The 6,848-nt window shown below is 42.2% G+C and overlaps 1 long non-coding RNA gene across 1 annotated transcript; it reads left to right on the forward strand.

Moving 5' to 3' along the window:
• Positions 1 to 305: 305 nt before the first annotated feature.
• Positions 306 to 5,608, forward strand: LOC108642004. The gene is made up of 4 exons (XR_003916377.1): positions 306 to 1,112; positions 2,870 to 2,914; positions 4,212 to 4,265; positions 4,592 to 5,608. It is a non-coding gene; the product is annotated as an uncharacterized LOC108642004 (long non-coding RNA).
• The last annotated feature ends 1,240 nt before the right edge of the window (positions 5,609 to 6,848 follow it).

The raw sequence follows: 6,848 nt of genomic DNA on the forward strand, positions 1-6,848 counted from the left end.
GTTGGATGAAGAGCCAAATGGTTTTAAGACCAAATAAAACAACAAATCAGATTTTGTGACCCATGCTGTTGCATTGTTTTCCTCTGAGTGGTTGGGCCTGTGGGTAGAGAATTGTTTCAGTTGCTGGGCAATTGTCATTGCCTCAGCCACGTATTTCCATTGTTAAAGCAAACCTTACTTCATTTTGTATGTGGGATTTTTCAAAACCAAGGAGACCTAAAATAATCATTATGGGTTGCAAGTATTCAAAAGAGAAACTGCTTTTACAGCATTGTTGGGTTTAAAGCAATCTGTCAGCAGCAGTGTCAGAACAAGTGGTGGCTGTTTCCTGTTCCTTCCCCCATTCCCAGCCATTCCTTTTCCTGCCAGGAGGCCACAGCAGGGCAGGAACACCCCCACCTTTCCCCAGGTCTGCCCCTGGATGCTGTGCCCTGCCCTCTGCAGCAACGGAATTCCGATGGTCTAAGAGTCTGCAGTCAGCTCTGCGTATTTATTTGTTTAAAAAAGCCACAGTCAACTGAGAGCTGACACAACCCCAGTGAAATCAGCTGCTGTACTGACAAAGGAGAGACTGCTTAACATTTGTCCACGGCAGTGACAGTTCAGGAAGCATCACCGGTGATCGGAAGAGACTTTTGACATGTAGAAGGTGTATATTCCCTATATTCCCTGGGTGATGCAACAGATGGCAGGAAAGATCTGCCTGCTTCTTTAATGAAGTATTCATATTCAGGCTTCATGGCTGAATTATTTCATAGGCTTATATATAATTTTTATTATTTTAAGAATATGTCTATGTTAAATTAGCTACATACAGTCCTTTAGGTTGAAATGAGTCTGGCTGAAGAGAAGCAATCATACGGACTGATTCCAGATTCTTAGTTCAGTTTGATGTATTATAATTAGCTGATGAGATTTCACATAATTGCTTATTTAATGTATATAATAGTACAAGTGATGACTTAGCTCATGACTGTTGCACAGATACTCACGTTTAGAGTCAAGCAAGAAGAACTTCCTCTGCTAATGCCTGTGTATGGAGATAAAACCTGGATGTGAAGGCACCACGAGGTCATACCCAGCATAACCAATGGCCAGTGTACCAGGCTGAGGTACAGTGAGAGAATGTCTCAATAAAGTATCCTCTAAAGCACATTCTTTGGCATGGAAAAAACACAGACATCTTTGTGCTCCTCTCTTATTTTTAAAACAACCTGTTGAATAACCTGTTGTATGCCAGCTGCTCAGGATGCTTTAATGTCCATCTTTAAGCTGTCATTTCTTTCTGTCACACTGGCAGTTGCACCACTGAGCCCATTTTTATGTCTGTTAAGATGACTACACTTCTAAAAATTTTAAAATCACACCAATATTTGATGGTCTGTGTGGCACTTCAAAGAGCACGTGGTACATGGTGGAGCAGTGCTTGATGCAGGATGGCTCTGGGACCACACACAGAGCAAAGACTGAAGGATGACCTGCATAACCTGGAGAGTTGGAGGCACTAAACCATGATAATAATATAGATGTTCACGTGTACACAGTGTTGATGGAGTTCTGGTGTCCCTCTAAAATGGGATATGCAACTGAAGGGGCAGTTTTTGTCATGCTGCTGCTTCTATTTATGAGCAGTGCCCCGAGGTTATCCCTGACAATGGGAGTGCCCTGAGGCACAGGGACTCTGTTCTCAGCTGTCTGACCCAGCATGTGCCACTCCATCTACAGCCCGGGCTGCTCCTGCCTCTCAAATGCTTCTCTCTCTTCTCCCAGTGATTTACACAAGGGATTCCAAAATTTGAGTTCTACTGATGAGGGATCAGTGAAATCTCTTATGTGGTGTTTACTGAAAGTACAACTAAAAATATTAATGATTAACTTAACATGATCAGATAGATGAGCCCAAGCCTTCCACGATGCTGATGATTCCAGCTGAGTGCTCGTGCGATTCTGTTCACTTTGATGGGGTGTCTCCTGATCTGTGGCTCCAGAGGAGTCCCAGATCCCACAGTGAAACCTTCCCTTTGCTGGACACTGGGACTGAGCTGTGTAGGATGGATTTGCAAGTCTCCATTTGAGGGTCTTAATCAGCCCATCTTGTATCAGCGTGTTTGATATCAAGGAACTGGAGCTGGACCCCGAAGTTTTTACCCTGTTGAGGGGACATCCCCTCATGTCTATGCCAGTTAACTCTGGGAACAAAAGACATTCTTAGGAAAGAAAGAGTATGTCAAGACTACAGTGTCAGACCAGACACAACCAGATGCTAGAACAGCTCTTATGTTTTCCAGAGGCAGCTGTAAGCAGGGAAAATAGCCTGTTGTAACCTGAGCGAGGAGAGCCAGAGCCTCGAGGAGCAGTGCAAAAGCAGAGCTGCTCCCAGGGCAGGGTTCCCAACCTACTTTGGATGCAGCAACACAGCTTGGCTCCAGAACTGAAATGAGCTCTTTATCTGGACTTGACCAGGCTCCAAGAGATTTCAGTAAGAGGAGGCTGAGTCAGGACTTGGCTATAGGTGGATCAGAGACTTTGCACTGTTTATTTATTAAATATATCCCATCTGGTGTCCTGTTTGTAGCCTGCCAAAGCAAAAGGGATTAAAACCTTCTCCCCCCAACATCTCAATATTGAAATAATGAGTAGAACTTTTTTTCCCCTCAACATTATTCCTAGGATAAGCTGTCAAGCAAGCAGTTGAGTTGTTGCACCTTACCACAACCTTTGCCAAGAAAGATTTAGCAGCATGATAATGTAATGGAAAATATTATGGCCACGTTCCTTTCACACATAAATTTTGTGCAGAAAGATTGACATCTAATGGGAGAAAAAAAAAGTTCGTGTTAATATTTATGTGCTTTATTGTTTTCTCCAGTGTGGCATTTTACCCAAAATACTGCAGAGGATTTGGGAGAATGAGGTAAGTGAAGTTATCCCACCTTGGATTGAAATGTGAATATAGAACTGAGAGCATCCTTTCAGCTGCATTAACTAATACAGAATACACTTAAATAATACAAAGAAATACGAAGATAATTATCAGAAATACTCTTTTGATAACCATAAGATTATTAAAAGAGATGTTCACTTAAAGCTGTGCAAAGCCAGGTTGGGGGTATGCCTGTCAGGAAGGAGCAGTGGGAATAACTCACAGGGAAGGAGAAAGTATCTAATAAATGTAAACATTGGCAACAACAAAAAGCTAACTGAATTCCATGGTAATTTCCACCAAGTAACAAATGAAAACAATTGGGCCCTACCAACGGGGGTGACAAACTGTTCTGTAGTTCCCAGAATATTTGTATGAGCTAAAAATAAGCACAGCTCACTTTAATTGCACAAGAAACTACAGGCTGAGGGTGAGTGAAAGGTCATAAAAAGGTGCTGGCTTGGAGGGAGAAAAAAGCACCAGAGCAGGCACATGAGAATTCAAAGTTGTGACAAAGATGTGTATGTGAGATACTTTGCAGAGCTAAGCTAATAGAGTTGTTTTAATTACATTATAAGATCAAAGTTAGAGGAATAATACAGCTGAGGTAGTTTTAAAGGTTAAAAAAGCCCAGATACTGTGGGGTTCCCCAACAGTGCAAACATACTGGGTTTGGAATTGTAAAAGTGAAAATTTACAGGAAAAAAAACTCTTATAAATTGCCCTGACTTCCACTCTTTTCATGTCAATTCCATATGAATTAGATAGAAACAAGACACCTGTTCTCCTCATGATTATATAATTATATATTCTTTCATCTGTTTGTAACAACAAAGCTAAACTTACAGGTTTGATTGATTCAGCCAAATAGAAAAAATCCCCAGCTCCAGTGAAATCTCGTAGTAAGTCACATCATCCTACACATCCTTTTGTGTGCACAGAGCCAGGTCCTGCTCTTCTCCTGTTGGGACCTTCTCCAGCTGGTTTGAGGATTTCAGGCCCAGAAATGCAAACTGACATTGCAAAAACACACAGAGGGCCTGGGCCTTGCTGGCCTTTCACTGATCTGAGCAGGACTTTTTCTTAGGAAGGAGCTGTCTTAATTTCCTGGGCTTCTCATTAACATGGGTAAAACTGAACTTGGTGAATAGCTTCCAGAGTCTTGAGTTTCAGAAAAGGATTTCCTCATGAGCACATATGGCCTGCTGTATAAATTCGTAGTTCATCATTCATAAGAGGTGGGACCTTCTCTGTATAAATAAATAAATAATTTTCTTCTGTTTTCCAGCTTTCTAAATTGAAGCAGGGGTCCTGTGGGTTGAAATAAACCCTGATAATACAGGTAAGAACTTCATTTCTGTCCTGGGATACACACCCTGCCATCACTCTTCCCTTTCCCAGTCTCAGGGGTTTGGACATCTCTCCAGTGGGATCTATTTTGTGATGTTGTATGCACTGAGATTTGTTTTCCCCTGATGTTTTTTCTTCCCAAGTGGTATCTCTGGAGTGGCTGGAAAACCCACGTGCACATTTTGTGTGTTGCACATAGGTTGTGATGTGTAACTAAATTCCTTTTGCCAATGCCACAAGAGGACAGTGTGTCACTCACTGGTCCTTTGCTTCAGAAAAGAGGCTTATAATGGAAAAATACTGCTATTAAAATTACAGGCTTGAGCACTGTTATAGCCCAAAGTGGCAGAAACAAGCAATGAGAAGGAAAGATGTTCCTTCCTGTGTGCTCTGTGGCTTGACCAGCTGCATAAGGAACAGAAAGGGAGAGTCACCATCCACTCTGGTGCTCAAGCACAGCCAGGGGAAGACAATGTGCCCAGTAAAAAGGGACTCTCTCTTGGAAGAGAGCAGGAACAGGCCTGCCTGAAGCACAGCTTAAATATTGGATGAGTTTTTAATACAAAATAGGAAGTGAGTCTTGAAGATCATAAAGACTGATGGAGGAGTCAGAGTACATCCAAGTCTTTTGGCATACGTGGAAATGCTGTTTGAATTTCTTACCCCACTACATGAGCAACGAGACTTCACACGTCTAAGGCATTTTTTCCCCAGTGTTTTGTGATTATTTGACCAACTTTACAGCATGTTGGGTATGGAATCATAGAATTGTTAGGCTGGAAAAGACCTTCAAGATCATCGAGTCCAGCCACTCCCCAGCACTGCCAAGGCCACCATTAACCCATGTCCCCAGGTGCCACATCCACAGGAGAAGATAAACAGGTTCCTTGAGTAGAAACAAAGATCTGCCTAAAATGTGCCAGTGTTTCCATTGTGGCCAGTGTTTCAATTCTAGTTCTTTTAGGAAGACTTTACAAGAATAGTAAAAAACAGGAACAACCTATAATGTAATTTTTAAGAGACCTGTCAGCATAGTTTCTGTTTCAATGCCAGCTAGAGATGGGGGCATAAAATGTTTCTATAGCCTGCAAAAGGGGACTCCCAATACACTGCATGAGGGATTTAGGCATCACTGGTGTATTTGGCACAAAATATCAAATTGTGTGTATGGACTTCACAGCTGCAGACACCTGGTTTTCAAGACATCTCTGATTCCAAGTTGATGGTATGACATATACTATATATGACTGGCTTGTTTTTATATAAACACTGTAAAAGTAGAGAGAGTCACCTAAGAGAAGGATGGTATTTGTTATTCAATAAAATGGAGTAAAAAGCTTGTCATTGCTCATAAATATGGTTTGCTTTTCCTCACTGGTGTCCTATTGGATCATATCATATTATAGTAATTAAACATGCTATAACTCAGATTATTAGTATAATCACCAGCTTTAATAGGCACACTTAATAATAAAGTCTTCTTGAAAAAATTATTCCTTTAAGATTCAGGCAGCTGAAAGTCTAGTCATAGTTATATCATAAACATCCATTTCCAAGGTCAGTCACACTAATAAAACGAGTCATCTAGAAGGAGGTTTTATCCATGTGAGCCTGAAAATGGCACAATGCTGGTATTTAGCAAAAATAGGGAAAGGAGGTTGTATGTGAATTAGGAGAAAAATCAGATGCCCCTGAAAACTGAAGAATAAATGGAATGAATTGATTTTTGTCTTTGCAGAAGGGAGACATTAGTTTTCAGAAATTATCACGTTTCTGCCTTCAGTGTATACCAGGAGAAAACACACTGTCTGCTATGGCCGTGATTATTTTCCTGGAAGCAGCTCTCGGTCAGCTTCAAACTGGGAAAAGTGATAAGAGCAATAACAAATGGAAAGTACCTCAAGAATGTATTTTGATATTTTGAGTTGGGAATGACCTTGGGTGTTGCCTGTTGTTACATTCATACAGTGACTAACATTGACACTGGAACATTCAGAAACAAATACTTAATTAGCCAACTGGATGAACGGGTTTGTGGTGCCGGCACTGCTGCCGTGGCACAGCAGTAATTACCAGTAATTACCAGTAATTACCAGCTCCGTGTGTTTGGTTTGAAAGAGAGACCGGGAGTGCAGGGCCTGTGCTGGACCGACTGTACCTTGGAGCTCTGCAGGGGGTGGGTGGTGTGGCTGGTCCTGGTGGCTGAGCTCCCTCAGAACACCCTGCCCAGGCTGTGTGTGCAGGAGCTGGGGATCTCTGCTCCCCCGGGCCACTCTGCCAGCCAGCCTGGACACGTTTGCCCTTTCAAGGAAGGACAGGGAGGCTTGTAAATCAAACAGCTCGTGGTTCCTCACGTGGAGGCCACAGAGAGCCCTTCCCCTTGTACGTGTAGGAAGGGAAGCTCTGAGCCCACTCCATTAAATTTTCATTTAATGGAATGAAACCTCCCTCTACCAAGGCAGGAAAGTAGCTTTTGGCCAGTCCAGTAGTATTGGTGAATATAATTGTTAATTCTGGAGGCCTTCATATCTGAGCACTGAGACTGCTACAGGGAGCAACTGCAGAGTATTGGTGA

Source organism: Manacus vitellinus, unplaced genomic scaffold (assembly GCF_001715985.3).
Source record: "Manacus vitellinus isolate BGI_N305 unplaced genomic scaffold, ASM171598v3 scaffold_91_pilon, whole genome shotgun sequence".
Classification (NCBI taxonomy): domain Eukaryota; kingdom Metazoa; phylum Chordata; class Aves; order Passeriformes; family Pipridae; genus Manacus; species Manacus vitellinus.